Below are 17,018 nucleotides of genomic sequence, written 5' to 3' on the forward strand. Positions count from 1 at the left end.
CAGTTTTAGAGATCTAGTTGATACTCTCTCAAAATAAGGCAGTATGGTTAGAGACCTAACGGCTACAATCTAAATACAATGAAGAATTATACTTATATCAAGAAGATTGATTTAAGAATTTTTGTAGTAAATTAAGCATTTTAGTTTCATAATAGATATTTTTGTAGTAAATTAAGCATTTTAGTTTCATAACAGATATTTTTGTAGTAAATTAAGCATTTTAGTTTCATAATAGATATTTTTGTAGTAAATTAAGCATTTTAGTTTCATAATAGATATTTTTCCTTCTGCTATATTAAATATATATATACATGCAAGGGGAGCCTGGTGGGCTGCCATGTATGGGGTTGCACAGAGTTGGACACGACTAAAATGACTTAGCAGCAGCAGCAGCAGCAGCAGCATGCATATATATTAAAAAAGTATGAGGAACATGAACCAATTTTTATAAAAATAATTTCTCATTATCTGTTTACCTTTTTCTGTTTATATTTTTCTAAGACCAAAAGAAATGTAGGATTCTAGTAACCAAATGTGTGACTGATATGGTTGTAATTCTCTAAATTGCTTATTTTCATATTCAGAAAATATTCCCTTTACACATAAAAATGTCAAATTACTGTTCTAAAATATCCTATGATTATATGGTGTTAAATTATTCATCCATCTGTCCTATTAGCCTGGAGTCTGTACATATTCATGAAGAAATCACTGAGATGCTGAGCTGTTAATCCTAATGGCTAGTTTAGGTGATCTGATATGGAACACTTTTAGATTTTTCCTTAGAACTTTTCAGAATTGCTTTATTTTGTATTATGGAGCTTATGTCCTTTTTACAATAAAAACATTACATTTTTTTCCCCTAAAAGTGGGTGGAGAGAGAGAAAGGTAAAGAATGGTGGAGAATTTAAAGAAAGAAGGCAAGGTGAATGCAACCTTCCTGTTTACTCCTAGGATGTGAGTCAGAGGAATGCAGGTTTTGGCTCTCTGGATCAGTGATGTCCCTTAATGCCTTAACCTAAAGGGTGCCTGATGTTAATGGTACATGATAAACACTTGATAAGGGTTAGCACCAACTCTGCAGCTTCTGAGTAAAGTGCAACATGGTGTGTGTTCCCATTAATCAGCCCAATGAAGGAGGAGAAATCCCTGAAGACATCCATGGTTGTTAGAGCACCATGCTCTAACATGGGGGTTGAAGTGGGGGTTGAAGCAGCACCCTCACTTGAAGCCCATTCACCCACAGCACATCAGCCATGACAGCAAATTTGACTAGAAAACCTTTTATTAAGCAATATTTTCTGTCACATGATTTTCTAAGCAAGAAGTATGGAGGGATTAAAGGCTTACAGCTGCAAGTAATAAAAGTGATGTTAACCAGTTCCCTACTTTTTCCCCCCTCTGCTTGGATTCTTTGTGCCAATGGCTAAGACTTTCCACACTTTACCACCCTCCTCAGCCACCTCTGATAATATACCCATCTCTGCAGAGATTCTATTTTCCTTCTGTCTGGATTGGATGCTTTCTAGGCACTTCATCTGCCTTTATTATGTATTGTACTCCTTAGTATTTTAATCTCATATATTTCTCTTTCCTGGTTTATTCCTTTGTTTTCATGGAGCACATCCTACAATAGCTTCCTCTGGTTAAAAAGGTGTTGCATGACAGAAGTTATGGTAAAGAGAGTCATCAACACTTATAATTTCTCATCATTTCTTATAACATTTATCTTTCTTCAAATACCCCATTGAAACAGTACATGCTAAAAGGACTTTAAAAATAAGAAAGAACTCAATCTTGTGTAGGGAGAATTTCTGTCTCAGAGATAGCAGAACAATAAAATGATATTTAGGTGCAGCTGTAGATATGTATTTAACTGTAATCTGAAAACAGTTTTATCTCTAAATTGACTTTCATTTAATAGGTGTCCATTAATGGGTGTTCTTTAGAAGGAATGATGCTAAAGGTGAAACTCCAGTACTTTGGCCGCCTCATGCGAAGAGTTGACTCATTGGAAAAGACTCTGATAATGGGAGGGATTGGGGGCAGGAGGAGAAGGGGACGACAGAGGATGAGATGGCTGGATCACTGACTCAATGGACATGAGTCTGAGTGAAGTCTGGGAGTTGGTGATGGACAGGGAGGCCTGGGGTACTGCAATTCATGGGGTCGCAAAGAGTCAGACATGACTGAGCGACTGAACTCAACTGAACTGAACTGAATGACTGAGCCAATTATGCTTTATAATATTTATTCTTACTAAAATATAAAATATTGATGAATATGCTGCTGCTGCTGCTGCTAAGTCACTTCAGTCGTGTCCAACTCTGTGTGACCCCATAGACAGCAGCCCACCAGGCTTCCCCGTCCCTGGGATTCTCCAGGCAAGAACACTGGAGTGGGTTGCCATTTCCTTCTCCAATGCATGAAAGTGAAAAGTGAAAGTGAAGTCTCTCAGTATGTCTGACTCTAGCGACCCCATGGACTGCAGCCTACCAGGCTCCTCTGTCCACAGGATTTTCCAGGCAAAAGTATTGGAGTGGGATGCCACTGCCTCCTCCAATTGATGAATATAAATATTAAATAAATACATGAAGTCTAAGACTTTTCAGAATAAATATTTTTGCCCTAGCCAATTCAAATATTAAGTAAAAAAAAAAAAATGGAGACAGATGGTTATACCTTTTTGTATCCACAAAGCTACAATAACTGTCACCATACTGTCTTCATCAAAATAAATAACATTATAATTGTGCTCAGTCATGTCCAACTTTTTGCAACCCTATGGACTGTAGCCCACCAGGTTCCTCTTGTCCATGTTATTTTTCAGGCAAGAATACTGGAGCGGGTTGCCATTTCCCTCCTCCAGGGGATCTTCCCAACCTATTGATTCAAACCCATGTCTCGTTGTCTCCTGTATTGGCAGGCAGATTCTATACCACTAGCGCCACCTGGGAGGCTCTAAATTCAGAGGCTCTATCTGACTGTTGGTGAAGAAAGTTTGTTTTTCTGTAATAATCTGGCTTCCTTATAAAATATAGGAAAGATAGTAAAATTACTAAAATGTAAAAAGAAATTAAACATAACCTTAAAGGATGCAATCAGTGTTTTTAGTAGACCAGAAAAAGGGAGTCCAATTTGGTCTGAGATAGTTGAAGAGGCTTCATGAGTGTTTTGAAGGATTAGTATTGTGTTTGGAGTCAAGTGGGTAATACAAGGATAAAATTGACTTGAAACAAGGAATAAGAATTTGAGAGCAGAAGTACTGGGGAATTTCCTGGGGCTTCCTTGGTGGCTCAGATAGTAAAGAATCTGCCTGCAATGCAGGAGACTGGGGTTCAATTCCTGGGTCAGGAAAATCCCCTGGAGTAGGAGATGGCAACCCGCTCTGGTATTCTTGCCTGGAGAATCCATGGACAGAGGAGCCTGAAAGTCTACAGACCATGGGTTCACAAAAAGTCAGACACAACTGAGTGACTAACACTTTCACTTTCACTGGGGAGAAGTGCTTGAATGGATAGAGTGTGCATTAGAGAATAAGGAAGTAAGTAGACTGAGGCTCTACTGGACACACAAGATTACCAGAAGAAAAAAAAGATAACCCCAATTTGCCTCCTCTTAAATATGTTTTTGTCTGCTCTCTAATACATTAAATATATCTTTTATGTTAAAGTGCTCCATCCAATCCAGTTTAAGAACTAAGACCCTCTAGAAAACTGAATTAAGATCAAAACCTAGAAAGTTAGGTCTGTAAGAGCTTTGTAATCATCAAACAGTATCACTTAGTGCATCAGAAGGAGAACAATTGAGAGAGACAGAGAGATTAAAAGAAAAGTGTATGTTTCAACTGTATGGCCTTAATCTGCAATGAAGAGATAAAAATGTAGCTCTAAAATCTAGAGATGTTTGAAAAGGAGGGCCAATTAAAGAAGGTTAAGGAGAGGTATAGCTAAGCTGCCAAGTCAAATATTTGAAAGTGATAAAAGTGCAGTGATTACTTGGCAATATTTTCTACATTGGGGATGACTGTCTCCCTGAGATGATGTCTTAACAGGGTCCATAGCACCCCTCCCATGAGAGATCGAGAAATCACAGCTTCTCCTTTACGAACAGGAGGAGTTAGAGGTAGAACTACTTTGAGTTTAACAACATAAGCATTGAGACAAATTAATGTATGACATGATCTTGACTTTTTTTTTTTTTTAATTTTCTGAGCCGAGTCCAACATAGTAGAGTGACATCTGGGCCTCACTCAATCTCAGGAAAACACAAATACACACAAACAAACAAATGCCAAACAAGACCCATGATAATTCCAATGGCATCCTTAAAGAACGAAATGAATAAACACGGGAAATGCTTTCACTGGCTCACTCACTGATGGGAAAGCAGCAGACACTTTAATTCTCTCCAGGGAGGACATGAGTAGAGCTGAAACACAGGCTTCTGTCCCCTGATCATTTTTCCTGTCTTTAGGGAAGGGGTTGGGTCCAAATGATAGAAAAAGCCTTCACTTGCAGGAGCACGTCTATCATACAGGTCTGTGTCTGGGCTTCACCTCTCTAGGAGGCCCCCGTGGAGGAGAACAATCCTAGCCTACCCTCCGTGTGAAGTCTCCTCTCAACCAGAGGCCACGTTGAAGAGGACAGCACAGATTCCACATGGTAAGAGGGTTCATTAGTCATGAGAAAGCTTGGCAGGTGGAAACAGGAAAGGGAGAGTGAATGAAATCACTGCCTTCAGGAGTCAGAGACTCAAAGCCTTCCCCATGTCCTAAGCCTAACTTTAGACTGTGGTGCTGAGGGTATTTCTAGGGACCCCCACCTAGTGCCATTGCGCTTCCTTTGTGCTCAGCTGGTAAAGAATCCGCCCACAATGCAGGAGACCTGGGTTCGATCCCTGGGTTGGGAAGATGCCCTGGAGAAGGGAAAGGTTCCCCACTCCAGTATTCTGGCCTGGAGAATTCCATGGACTGAATAGTCCACAGGGTTGCAAAGAGTCGGACACGACTGAGCAACTTTCACTTTCGCTCATGTTACCTAGCACCATGCTGTGGCCTTGATGCCTCTGACCTTCCAGGATGCCTGTCCATGTCCCTTCATCATCCTTCTGAGGCAGCTCCTGGGTTTGTCACGACCGTGTCAGACAAGAGGGGTAGGCTCCATGTAGGACAGGATCTGGCTAAAGGGCTACAGAGGGCATCGGAGGACACATGGCCCATGCGCCTCTTCTCCGCAGAAAACACCCTGAAGGCAGAGGCCAGTGGTTCGCTTACCCAGTGTCTCCTGGAATATAGATTCTGTTCCTTATTTCAGCAGGGAAGTGTTATGATCTCTAACCTGCCTCTTTATGAAATTAGATCCAGAATTCACTCTCCAATATTGACTTCCACTCCTTATAGTAAATATTTAAATGCTAAGGTGGCTTATGTGAGTTAACTCATTTAACTTTTCAAACATCCTATGAGTTAAGGTTTATCTACCCCAATTTGCAGCTGCAGAAATGAAAGGACAGAGAGGAACAAAGAGATCACCAACCTAGCCTACCACAAAGCCAGGACTTGAACCCATGCAGTCAGGACTGGAGTCCGTGTCTGCCTTTTTTTTTTTTTTTTTAAACTAGCTACCCATGAAGATTAAGCTGTGTTGACATTACTAACAGAGAGAGTAACTAATATCTGAGTAATTGTGAAAATTGGACAAATCTCTACTTCCTCAGTGCTTCGGCTTTGACAACCCCAAGGCACATATTCTGAGAGAGTGATCTACAGAAACATTTAATTTGAGTCAGTGTGGTATTCTAAATTAAGATTTACTTTCTTTCACATTGGTATTTTGGCATAGCAGAACTGCAGTTTAACTATTAAAACCCTCATTTTCTTCTTCAATCCAGAAGTGAGGTTACTTTCAAGGATTCTTCTATTTTTTTAAATCTATTCTAAGTTTAATTATAAAACTCATAATATAAAAAATTAATAGAAATAAGAGTAAAGTGGTGTGTTTTCTATTTAAAATAAAAAATAACCCAAACAAGCAAGATAAATATGAAAGAATGTACATACCATAATTTTGTTGCCTCTTTATATTTAATTTATATTCCCAGTGATTTTATATTCTCTTGGAATTGTGGTCCCTTTAATACAATTAGTAAAAGCTAACATTTATTTCTGGCTTCCCTGGTGACTCAGTGGGTAAGAATCCACCTGCAATGCAGGAGACACATGTTCGATCCCTGGGTCGGGAAGATCCCCTGGAGAAGGAAACGGTAACCCACTCCAGTATCCTTGCATGGCAAATACCCCCACTCCAGTATTCTTGCATGGCAAATACCAAGGCTAAGGGAGCCTGGTCAGCTACAGTCCTTGAGGTCACGAAAGAATCAGACATGACTTAACAACTAAACCGCCATCACCCAACATTTATTTAACTCCTACTGTGTACCTGCTTAACAGTATTTATTCTTATATCAGTCCCTTAGACCTTGCTGTCACCATCTTCCAGATGAAAACAATGATGCTGAGAATCAGTGACTCAGGCTCAGTGGTCCCCCTGCAGAGAGGGCAGTGGTGGGCTGACCAGTGCCGCTGGCCCTGCTCTTTTCACCCCTTTTCAGGGATTTTGCTCTTTTCAGTTCCTGCTGATTTTCATGCTATGGAAGAACAGAGCGATGTATCCATGAGACTTTTTGTATCATTCTGTGCATTGACGACTTTTCCTTAAGGGACAGCAAGATGGACACTTTTTAAAGGCATCTTCATTTCAGGTGTTTGTATCTCTATTTTATCTGTCACAGGCTTTCTCTCACAGGAAAAAAACTCTATAGATTCTTGAACTGTGAAATTCAAAATGCAAAACCATACCAATATTTAAAGGGAGAAAAATCAATTTCACCTTATGCTACATTTTTCTGCTTTTCTTGTCCTGACAAACGAGTTGATCAACAACTATTGTGTGTAGACAGCCACCATGGCAGTGCTGTTGCCTCTTGACTTTGCTATAAAACTGTGAGAAGCGCACTTGACATCGGTGGTTTGTCTAAATTTCACACCTGATGAAAAATGTTGTGTCATAATTCGTTCTATTTGTCTCCTTATTTGTTGCTGCCTCTTGAAAATAGGTTTCTTCTAAGATAATAATTTCTTTAAAATTTCTCTTGCCAAAAATATTGCATGTACAAGTGTAATTTCAGATTGTTTGAATTACCAGCTTGGATTCGTCCAACAATTCTAATCATTTGGGAAAGGGAGGCTCATGACTTGCCTATCCCTGTGTCTGCTACCTTAGGTCCCTGGTCTGGGTACAGTAGGAGCACAGATGCTCACAGCACAGCTGAGCCCGCTGGGCTTTTCCCCTGTTGCTCTCCCAGGACCCATCATACTCACAGCACAGCTGAGCCCGCTGGGCTTTTCCCCTGTTGCTCTCCCAGGACCCATCTCAGGCCCACACAGGCTTCCCTGGCCCAGAGCCTGACTCAGCCTGTCTGTCCTTCAGGTTCTTACTCACACTTCCCCTGCCATAGGCCTCCCATGACTCATTCAAACACTCTCCTTGGAAAGAAATACACAGTTTCCTGTGTATTTATTAGCCCTAACACCTGAATATGAGACTATTTCTGAAGTAATTTTTAAAATTTTGATTATTACTTTTGTTCCTTCTTATTCAAAATGAACCTTAAAAAAAAATATCACAAGAAGTTCATCCTGCAGGCGTCCCAGAGACTAAGAGCTCTGAAACCCTCCTCTTCAGCTTGAATCAGTGAGAGCAATCCGCACAGTACTTGGTGTCTCCCCAAAGTGCCATACTCCATCCTGTCATTACATTTGTATTGTCCAGGGACTTCCCTGGCAGTCCAGTGGTTAAGACTCTGCATTTCCACTGCAGGGGGCCCAGGTTCAATCCCTAGTCAGGGAACTAAGATACCACATCCTGCAATGCTGCACAGAGCAGTCCAAAGATTTTTTAAATTTGTATTGTCCTGGAAATTGGCAGTTTCCCATTTCATATTTCCTAATGGGACTTGGACTGTGAAGAAAGTTGAGTGCCAAAGAATTGATGCTTTTGAATTGTGGTGTTGGAGAAGACTCTTGAGAGTCCCTTGGATTGCAAGGAGATCCAACCAGTCCATTCTAAAGGAGATCAGTCCTGGGTGTTCTTTGGAAGGAATGATGCTAAAGCTGAAACTCCAATACTTTGGCCACCTCATGTGAAGAGTTGACTCATTGGAAAAGACTCTGATGCTGGGAGGGATTGGGGGCAGGAGGAGAAGGGGATGACAGAGGATGAGATGGCTGGATGGCATCACCAACTCGATGGACGTGAGTTTGAGTGAACTCCGGGAGTTGGTGACGGACAGGGACGCCTGGCATGCTGTGATTCATGGGATTGCAAAGAGTTGGACATGACTGAGCTACTGAACTGAACTGAACTGAATGGGACTAATTCAACTAGAATATATATCCTTTGATTATGCTCTGTATGTGTGAATTTTAAAATAAATCTGTTAAGAAGAAGCCAAACAATTTCTATCAGCTCAAATAAGATCAATTCCATAACAGCTCAATGACTTGGTAAGATATTTTATTGACTATAATTTGCTGCTATTTGGGAAACTCGAGTGAAGTGAATACTCATAACTTTGGAAATTAGTGTAAGAGAAACACCAAATCTGTGTAGGCGTAGACACAGAAGTTCACATGCAGGAGGGTAAATGTCTCTGAAATTTGCAATTTTATAGCACTCTGATCAAATGTGTCTTCTAGTGAGCATATTGGTTAATCCCAGGAATATAAATAAGAGGCGTTCACAGAGGCAAACCCTGGCCTGTGTCATTCGAGTGGTATGCAGGGAAAGTGGAGGCTTTCATGAGTCCATCTGAAATACATGGTCCCTCTAGCAAGCAGTTTGATACTAAGTGACTTTTTCTAAGTAATTGATATAAAAATTCCTGGACTAGAGGACTGCTAAATTCCCTGTAACTTCTCATTCTGAATTTACATGTATTGGTTTTATTATTGTTTTCAATGTTTTGGTTTCTAAATCTGAAATCCCCAGAAGTTACCTTACAGATGAAAAAGGGCATTGAAATCTACTTTGCATGACAAAGGTCACTTTCTTTGATCTGTGCAACAACAAAACTTAGCCTTGTCTGTGCTCCTCCTCATAATTGGTTGATGTTGCAATAATTTTCAAGCTGATTTATAATCTATTTCTCCTTTTATTCAATAGAAGATCTTGATCTTTTTCTGTATTTGGACAATTCAGGAAAAAAAAATCTCTAAAGAAAAATGAGATTGAGGTTTTCAATTTCCCCTTTCTTGCCAAAAGTTAACTATATCATAATGTTATGACTTATTCCTCCCTTTTGAAGCTCTAAGAAAATCTACTCAAACTTGAGATTTTGGTTATACTTGGTATTAGCTGTTTTCAGCAGGAATAATGTACAACTTTAGCCTTATATTGTTATTGTTGTTGTTCAGTCACTAAGTCATGTCTGACTCTTTGTGACCCCATGGACCACACCACGCCAGGCTCCTCTGTGTTCATTGTCTTCCAGAGTTTGCTCAAATTCATGTTCATTGCATTGGTGATGCTATCTATCTCATCCTCTGCTGCTTTCTTTTCCTTTTCCTTCAGTCTTTCTAGCATCAGGATCTTTTCCAATGAGTAAGTTCTTCACATCAGGTGGGCAGAGAGTTAGAGCTTCGGCTTCAGCATCAGTTCTTCCAAAGAATATTCAGGGATGATTTCCTTTAGGATGGACTGGTTTGATTCCCTTGCTGTCCAAGGGACTCTCAAGAGTCTTCTCCAGCACCACAGTTCAAAAGCATCCATTCTTCAGCACTCAGCCTTCTTTTTGATCCAACTCTCACATTCATACATGACTACTGGAAAAACTATAGCTTTGACTATACCGATCTATATTGGCAAAGTGATATATTTGCTTTTTAATACATTGTCTAAATTTGTCATAGCTTTCCTTCCAAGGAGCAATCAATTGTCTTTTAACTTCATGGCTGCAGTCACCATCTGCAGAGATTTTGGAGCCCAAGAAGAGAAAATCTGTCACTGCTCCCACTTTTTCCCCTTCTACTTGCCATAAAGTGATGAGACCAAATGCCTTGATCTTAGTTTTTTGAGTGTTGAGCTTTAAGCCAGCTTTTTCACTCTCCTCATTTACCCTCATAAAGAAGCTTTTTAGTTTCTCTTCACTTTCTGTCTTCAGAGTGATATCATCTGCATATCTGAACTTGTTGATATTTCTCCCAGAAATCTTATTTCCAGCTTGTGAGTCATCGAGCCTGGCATTTCACCTGATGTATTCCTCATAGATGTTAAATAAGCAAGACAGAATATATAGCCTTGATGTACTCCTTTCCCAATTTTGAATCAGTCAGTTGATCCATGTAAGGTTCTAACTGTTGCTTCTTGACCCACATTCAGGTTAATCAGGAGACAGGTAAGATGGTCTGGGAACCTGGGAACATGTCTTTAAGAACTTTCCACAGTTTGTTGTGATCCAGATAGTCAAAGGCATTCAGTTCAGTTCAGTTCAGTCGCTCAGTCATGTCCAACTATTTGCGACCCCATGAATTACAGCATGCCAGGCCTCCTGTCCATCACCACCTCCTGGAGTTTACTGAAACTCATGTGCTTCGAGTCGGTGATGCCATCCAGCCATCTCATCCTCTGTTGTCCCCTTCTCCTCCTGCCCCCAATCCCTCCCAGCATCAGGGTCTGTTCCAATGAGTCAACTCTTTGCATGAGATGGCCAAAGTACTGGAGTTTCAGCTTTAGCATCATTCCTTCCAAAGAAATCCCAGGGCTGATCTCCTTCAGAATGGACTGGTTGGATCTCCTTACAATCCAAGGGACTCTCAAGAGTCTTCTCCAACACCACAGTTCAAAAGCATCAATTCTTCAGTGCTCAGCTTTCTTCGAGTCCAACTCACATCCATACATGATCACTGGAAAAACCATAGCCTTGACTAGATGGACTTTTGTTGGCAAAGTAATGTCTCTGCTTTTTATATGCTATCTAGGTTGGTCATAACTTTCCTTCCAAGGAGTAAGCATCTTTTAATTGTATGGCTGCAATCACCATCTGCAGTGATTTTGGAGCTAATAAAAATAAAGTCTGACACTGTTTCCACTGTTTCCCCATCTATTTCCTGTAAAGAGATGGGACTAGATGCCATGATCTTAGTTTTCTGAATGTTGAGCTTTAAGCCAACTTTTTCACTCTCCTCTTTCACTTTCATCAAGAGGCTTTTTGGTACCTCTTCACTTTCTGCCATAAGGGTGGTGTCATCTGCATATCTGAGATTATTGATATTTCTCCTGGCAATCTTGATTCCAGCTTGTGCTTCCTCCAGCCCAGCATTTTTCATGATGTACTCTGCATATAAGTTAAATGAGCAAGATGACAATATACAGCTTTGACATACTCCTTTTCCTATTTGGAACCAGTCTGTTGTTCCATGTCCAGTTCTAACTGTTGCTTCCTGACCTGCATACAGGTTTCTCAAGAGGCAGGTCAGGTAGTCTGGTATTCCCATCTCTTTCAGAATTTTCCACAGTTTATTGTGATCCACACAGTCAAAGGCTTTGGCATAGTCAATAAAGCAGAAATAGATGTTTTTCTGGAACTCCCTTGCTTTTTCGATAATCCAGTGGATGTTGGCAATTTGGTCTCTGGTTCCTCTGCCTTTTCTAAAACCAGCTTGAACATCTGGAAGTTCACAGTTCATGTATTGCTGAAGCCTGGCTTGGAGAATTTTGAGCATTACTTTACTAGCGTGTGAGATGAGTGCAGTTGTGCGGTAGTTTGAGCATTCTTTGGCATTGCCTTTCTTTGGGATTGGAATGAAAACTGACCTCTTCCAGTCCTGTGGCCACTGCTGAATTTTCCAGGTTTGCTGTCATATTGAGTGCAGCACTTTCACAGCATCATCTTTTAGGATTTGAAATAGCTCAACTGGGATTCCATCACCTCCACTAGTTTTGTTTGTAGTGATGCTTTCTAAGGCCCACTTGACTTCACATTCCAGGATGTCTGGCTCTAGGTGAGTGATCAAACCATCATGATTATCTGGGTCATGAAGATCTTTTTTGTACAGTTCTTCTGTGTATTCTTGCCACCTCTTCTCAATATCTTCTGCTTCTGTTAGGTCCATACCATTTCTGTCTTTTATCGAGCCCATCTTTGCATGAAATATTCCCTTGGTATCTCTAATTTTCTTGAAGAGATCTCTAGTCTTTCCCATTCTGTTGTTTTCCTCTATTTCTTTGCATTGATCGCTGAGGAAGGCTTTCCTATCTTTTCTTGTTATTCTTTGGAACTCTGCATTCAGATGCTTATATCTTTCCTTTTCTCCTTTGCTTTTTGCTTCTCTTCTTTTCACAGCTATTTGTAAGGCCTCCTCACACAGCCATTTTGCTTTTTTGCATTTCATTTTCATGGGGATGGTCTTGATCCCTGTCTCCTGTACAATGTCACGAGCCTCCGTCCATAGTTCATTGGGCACTCTGTCTATCAGATCTAGTCCCTTAAATCTATTTCTCACTTCCACTGTATAGTCATAAGGGATTTGATTTAGGTCATACCTGAAGGGTCTAGTGGTTTTCCCTACTTTCTTCAATTTAAGTCTGAATTTGGCAATAAGGAGTTCATGATCTGAGCCACAGTCAGCTCTAGTTCTTGTTTTTGCTGACTGTATGGAGCTTCTCCATCTTTGGCTGCAAAGAATATAATCAATCTGATTTCAGTGTTGACCATCTGGTTATGTCCATGTGTAAGAGTCTTCTCTTGTGTTGTTGGAAGAGAGTGTTTGCTATGACTAGTGTGTTCTCTTGGCAAAACTCTATTAGCCATTGCCATGCTTCATTCCATACTCCAAGGCCAAATTTGCCTGTTACTCCAGGTGTTTCTTGACTTCCTACTTTTGCATTCAAGTCCCCTGTAATGAAAAGGACATCTTTTTGGGTGTTAGTTTTAAAAGGTCTTGTAGGTCTTCATAGAATCGTTCAACTTCAGCTTCTTCAGTGTTACTGGTTGGGGCATAGGCTTGGATTACTGTGATATTGAATGGTTTGCCTTGGAAACGAACAGAGATCATTCTGTCATTTTTGAGATTGCATCCAAGTACTGCATTTTGGACTCTTTTGTTGACCATGATGGCTACTCTGTTTCTTCTATGGGATTCCTGCGCACAGTAGTAGATATAATGGTCATCTGAGTTAAATTCACCCATTCCAGTCCATTTTAGTTCACTGATTCCTAGAATGTTGACGTTCACTCTTGCCATCTCCTGTTTGACCACTTCCAATTTGCCTTGATTCATGGACCTGACATTCCAGGTTCCTATGCAATATTGCTCTTTACAGCATTGGACCTTGTTTCTATCACCAGTCACATCCATAACTGGGTATTCTTTTTGCTTTGGCTCCATCCCTTCATTCTTTCTGGAGTTATTTCTTCACTGATCTCCAGTAGCATATTGGGCACCTACTGACCTGGGGAGTTCCTCTTTAAGTATCCTATCATTTTGCCTTTTCATACTGTTCATGGGGTTCTCAAGGCAAGAATACTGAAGTGGTTTGCCATTCCCTTTTCCAGTGCACCATATTCTGTCAGACCTCTCCACCATGACCTTTCCATCTTGGGTGGCCCCACACAGCATGGCTTAGTTTCACTGAGTTAGACCAGGCTGTAGTCCGTGTGATCAGATTGGCTAGTTTTCTGTGATTATGGCGCAGAAGTGCACCGACCATGACGGACCGTGCAGAAGCATGGCCAAGATGAGCTACCCCTCACGCAAGGTCAGGGGTGGCGGCCGAGAGGAGCAACCCCACGTCCAAGGAGTGGCGGCTGCGCGGGCGCAGGACGGCCAAGAGGAGCTACTCCACATTCAAGGTCAGGAGGGGCGGTCATGAGGAGATACCCCTCGTCCAAGGTAAAGAGCAGTGGCTGCGCTTTGCTGGAGCAGCCATGAAGAGATACCCTACGTCCAAGGTAAGAGAAACCCAAGTAAGATGGTAGGTGTTGCCAGAGGGCATCAGAGGGCAGTCACACTGAAACCATACTCACAGAAACCTAGCCAAAGGCATTAGCGTAGTCAATAAAGCAGAAGTAGATGTTCTTGTGAAATTCCCTTGCTTTTTCTATGATCCAGCAAATGTTGGCAATTTGATCTCTGGTTCCTCTGCCTTTTCTAAATCCAGCTTGTATATCTGGAATTTCTCAGTTTGCATATTGCTGAAGCCTAGCTTGAAGGATTTTGAGCATAACCTTGCTAGCATGTGAAATGAGCGCAATTGTTTGGTAATGGGAACATTCTCTGGCATTGCCCTTCTTTAGGATTGGAGTGAAAACTGACCTCTTCTAGTCCTGTGGCCACTGCTGAATTTTCCAAATTTGCTGACCTATTAAGTACAGCACTTTAACAGCATCATCTTTTAGGATTTGAAATAGTTCAACTGGAATTCCATTACTTTGTTTGTAGTGATGCTTCTTAAGGCCCACTTGACTTCACATTCCAGGATGTCTGATTTTAGGTTAGTGACTATACCATCATGGTTTTCCAGGTCATTAAGACCTTTTTTGTATAGTTTTGTGTATTCTTTCCACCTCTTCTTAATATCTTCTGCTTCTGATAAGTCTTTACTGTTTCTGTCCTTTATCTTGCCTGTCCTTGCATGAAATGTTCCCTTGATAACTCCAGTTTTCTTGAAGAGATCTCTAGTCATTCCCATTCTATTGTTTTCCTCTATTTTTTTGCATTGTCCATTTAAGGTCTTCACACCTCTCTCTGCTATGCTCTGGAACTGTGCATTCAGTTGAGTAGATCTTTCCCTTTCTCCCTTGCTTTTCATTTCTCTTCTTTTCTCGGCTGTTTGTAAAGCCTCATCAGACAACCATATTGCCTTCTTGCGTTTTTTTTCCCTTTGGTATGGTTTGGTTACTTCCTCCTGTATAATGTTACAAACCTCTGTCCGTAGTTCTTCAGGCACTCTGTCTACCAAATTTAATCCCTTGAATCTATTATTCATCACCTCCACTGTATAATCATAAAGGATTTATTCAAGTCATACCTGAATGGCCTAGTGGTTTCCCCTACTTTCTTCAATTTAAACCTGAATTTTGCCATAAAGAGCTCATGGTCTGAGCCTCAGTCAGCTCCAGTTCTTATTTTTGCTGACTGTGTAGAGCTTCTCCATCTTGGGCTGCAAATAATATAATCGATCTAATTTCAATGTTGACCTTTTGGTGATATCCATGTGTAGCGTCCCCTCTTGAATTGTTGGAAAATGTTGTTTACTATGATCAGTGTGTTCTCTTGACAAAACTCTGTTAGCCTTTGCCCTGCTTCATTTTGTACTCCAAGGCCAAACTTGCCTGTTACTCCAGGTTTCCCCAGATATCCGACTTTTTGTATTTTAACCCTCTGTGATGAAAAGGACGTCTTTTTGGTGCCAGTTCTAGAAGATCTTGTAGGTCTTTATAGAACCAGTCAACTTACATTAAATGATAGATTTTAAAAAAATGAATGTCTTATTTTATCCTGTGATAATGCACAGGTTTATTAAAAAACAAACAAACTACAGTAAACAAACAATACATACAAAATGTAAGACCCTCCATAATGCTATTCTCTAGAGTTAATTAATTGAGATTTCATGTGTAACTTAAAGAATCTTCCTACATATATCTGAAGAGGCCCTAAAGACATATTATGTATAGATATGTTTGTATTTTAAAATATAAATAGAATCATATTACACATACATCCTTTGACTTTATGTGGAAAAAATTTCATTCCACCCTATAAAGATCTGTATTATCCTTTTTAATGCATGAGAGGATGAGATTGTTGGATAGCGTCCCCAGTTCAATGGACTTGAACTTGGGCAAGCTCCAGGAGATAGTGAGGGACAGAAAAGCCTGGCATGCTGCAGTTCATGGGGTCACAAAGAGTCAGACATGATTTAGTGATTAACCAACAGCCATGGTATTATATATCATACAATTTGCCAAAATTTCAGTTCATCTCCAGCTTTCAAACTTTATATCAATTCTAAATTTTCGAAACTATAAACTGGATAACAGTGAATAATTCCAACCTCTTGGTTCACTACGTTTCGTGTACATTAGACTGTTTTCTGTTTCCATTACTCACCAAGTCCTTCCTACCCAACACTTCGCCTTTACTATTCCCCGTGCAGGAAGCAGTCCACTTTGGCTGTTGTCAGGCGGCACTTCCTTTACCACTTAGACTCTACCCATGTGTCTCCTCTTTAAGAAGCGTTCTCCTGACAATCCCAGCTAAAGGAGCCTCTCCAAGCCAAGTCACTTGCTACTAGTTTTCCCTGTTCTTTTTCTTTCATAATGCCTTTTCATCAACACCTATTTTATGTTTTTTGTACTTTTGGTGTTTTAAGGGTGGTGATTAACCACGACATCTCTTTGCTCCATGTCAGGCTGTCTCTGGAAAAAATGTGAGGAAATGTAAAGAGACAGCACCTGTTTACAAGGCTTCTCAGTGTAATGTTGCCATCCATCCCTTTCATGACCATGCTCCTGTGGATAGACCTAGGCACTGCCCAGGACGAGCTCCCTAGAGAGAACTAACCAATGGATGCTCCAGCTGATCCTACTCCCTGTGACTGACTCAGAATCCAAAAGAACAGCAGTAGGTGGTCAGCATGGTAACAGGTGATGAGGAAGGGATTCAGGAGATATCATGGCAATAATACTGCAACAACTAAAGATTCTTTTCACAACAGAATCTCAAATTTGCCTCTGTATTACATTATAAAGGGAAAAGAGAAAAGAGGTGAATAATATGTAATTAAAAAGCAGGGGTCAAAATGAATTGGTGTTTTTCCTTCTGGCTTACTTCACTCTGTATAATAGGCTCCAGTTTCATCCACCTCATTAGAACTGATTCAAATGTATTCTTTGTGATGGATTCATTTTGATATTTGGCAAAACTAATACAATTATGTAAAGTTTAAAAATAA

The 17,018-nt window shown here is 40.5% G+C and overlaps 1 non-coding gene across 1 annotated transcript; it reads left to right on the plus strand.

Moving 5' to 3' along the window:
- The first annotated feature begins 7,837 nt into the window (after window positions 1–7,837).
- Window positions 7,838–7,910, plus strand: TRNAG-UCC (transfer RNA glycine (anticodon UCC)). The gene has a single exon. It is a non-coding gene; the product is annotated as a tRNA-Gly (tRNA).
- The last annotated feature ends 9,108 nt before the right edge of the window (window positions 7,911–17,018 follow it).

Source organism: Bos javanicus, chromosome 4, assembly GCF_032452875.1.
Source record: "Bos javanicus breed banteng chromosome 4, ARS-OSU_banteng_1.0, whole genome shotgun sequence".
Classification (NCBI taxonomy): Eukaryota; Metazoa; Chordata; class Mammalia; order Artiodactyla; family Bovidae; genus Bos; species Bos javanicus.